Source organism: Limulus polyphemus, unplaced genomic scaffold (assembly GCF_000517525.1).
Source record: "Limulus polyphemus unplaced genomic scaffold, Limulus_polyphemus-2.1.2 Scaffold5217, whole genome shotgun sequence".
Taxonomy (NCBI): Eukaryota; Metazoa; Arthropoda; class Merostomata; order Xiphosura; family Limulidae; genus Limulus; species Limulus polyphemus.
Window position 1 is genome coordinate 45,214 of NW_013670827.1, and position 2,197 is coordinate 47,410.

Here is a 2,197-nt window from a genome sequence, read left to right on the forward strand (position 1 = left end):
CTTGTTTTCCTGTTTCTACCTCAGCCAGTACCATTAAAATGTAGCTTGTTTTCCTGTTTCTACCTCAGCCAGTACCATTATAATGTAGCTTGTTTTCCTGTTTCTGCCTTAGCCAGTACCATTAAAATGTAGCTTGTTTTCCTGTTTCTATCTCAGCCAGTACCATTAAAATGTAGCTTGTTTTCCTGTTTCTGCTTTAGCCAGTACTATTAAAATGCGATCTAACAAATAGGAGTACTAATCACAACACTGGAAGGAGGTAACAGTAGCTATTATTTAACTGTGTTACTGAAGTGTTCAGGAAACTTTCTTTCTCCGTCATCAATCCTTCTCCATTCATGTCAACATAAGTGTTCCAAAACAAAGACATATTTTGTGTTTGTTTTGTGTTGTTGTTATAGTTTTCCTGACGAGCTATTGAAATTATGAAAACTATAACAACAACACAAAACAAACACAAAATATGTCTTTGTTTTGGAACACTCATGTTGACATGAATGGAGAAGGAAAACTATAACAACAACACAAAACAAACACAAAATATGTCTTTGTTTTGGAACACTCATGTTGACATGAATGGAGAATTTTTATAAATGTTATATATTGGACATTAGAAAAGTTTAGTAATGTCAAACTACTGGAAAATATACGATGAAAGTTTGGTTTAAACAGTAATAAGGTAAGATATGATAAACTACATTTATTCGAATGAGAGAGACTGACAGTAGGTGGAGATAATTTAAATCGTTTACATGTTAATAGCACATTTTTTGAGGTAGTCTCTCATTGAATGAGTACTCGTCAGAATAAACTTAGTAGCACTGAAAAGAGCTGGTAAATTGGGTTTAGGCAGAATTATTTAAAATATATGAAATAAAACTTTAAGTGCTAAGTTTAACACTTAAAACGTTTTTAAAATATATGAAATAAAACGTTTTGGTACGCTGTTAAGAATATAAGTCCTGTTATAAAGTGCCGATACTGTATTTACATTTATTTTGGATTCTAAATATTTAGGCTAGAATTTAGTTTTCAACCTAAACTTTCTACCGACACCCATGACAACTTAACGCTACAAAATAGGACTCCCTTCTGAGTAACGACGTGTTACGTCATAGCGTCTGGGCTGGGTAGAGCAGGAATTATGTAAGCAGACGGTCGTGAACAAAAACTCAAAACCCGTCGTCCAAACAGCCAGCCTCGTTTTATGTCCCGGACCGTTTTGTTCATTCGCTTTTCTTTACACCTGGAATGTACGTGTATTATTACAGAAGGCTGTTGTATACGTTGTAGTATGTCACAGATTGCGTTTAAACATGATCAGAATCTAAGGGAAATTAAATGTTGAGTTTGATACAGTTTGGTAAAAAGAACAAGCTTTATATGAAAACCTGTTTAGCACAGTTGTTATAGTCTATGATGTAAAAAAAAACGACAACTGTGTGAACTTCGTAATCGTAATATTTACTGTTGATTGTTGATAATTATTTCTCAGACTGGACATTTTGTAAATGGAAAACGTCGAATGTACAGTTAAACGTAATAATGGGCCTGTTTCAAGCCTGTATGCCTGAAAGATAGAAAAATAAAGTATAAGAATGCTGTAATTGTTTAAGAAAAAATATTTCGTACATTGAAAGCGAAAATGGCTTCAGTAAATCTTTCACATGCTCAGCGACCAAAATATTGGGCCACATTTTGGAAAATAAATTGTTCAAATAATTTATTCTTTTTAAACTACAAAGACAAAAGTAGAAGATATTTCAGGCGTGTTAAATAGTAATATAATAAAATTAAAAAACAACAATTTTGAAGTAATCAGAAAAACACGAAGTACATATATGTTTCATGGTTGAGAATGTAAGATCAACACAATGATAATCTTTCAGATGTTACATAATATTTTGGCATGTTCAGGACATAAACATAAATCAATCAGAAACTTTCATAAGTTGAGAACAGTGGAACATGAGATACCGAGAAACTTCAGAAGTTCAAGAACTGGACACAAAACTCAGAGTAAGATCCATAAGCTTAGGTACATAACTTCCACGCGTTGAGAACAGAAACGTAAAACGCTGAGAAGTATTTACAAGTGAGTACAAGAACATAAAAAACATAAACTTTCAACAGTTGAGAACAGGAACAGTATCGAGAATCCTCTACAAACTAACAACAAGAATATAAAATATCGAAC

At 32.8% G+C, this 2,197-nt stretch overlaps 2 long non-coding RNA genes across 2 annotated transcripts in view; one reads left to right on the top strand and one right to left on the bottom strand.

Annotated features, from left to right (window-relative positions):
* LOC111089092 overlaps positions 1–390 on the bottom strand; it is a 3,094-nt gene extending 2,704 nt beyond the window's left edge. Inside the window, exon 1 of the long non-coding RNA XR_002613434.1 lies at positions 20–390. This is a non-coding gene — a long non-coding RNA (uncharacterized LOC111089092). The remainder of the gene's footprint in view (positions 1–19) is intronic.
* LOC111089093 overlaps positions 1–1,607 on the top strand; it is a 6,086-nt gene extending 4,479 nt beyond the window's left edge. The window contains exon 2 of the long non-coding RNA XR_002613435.1: positions 1,018–1,607. This is a non-coding gene — a long non-coding RNA (uncharacterized LOC111089093). The remainder of the gene's footprint in view (positions 1–1,017) is intronic.
* The last annotated feature ends 590 nt before the right edge of the window (positions 1,608–2,197 follow it).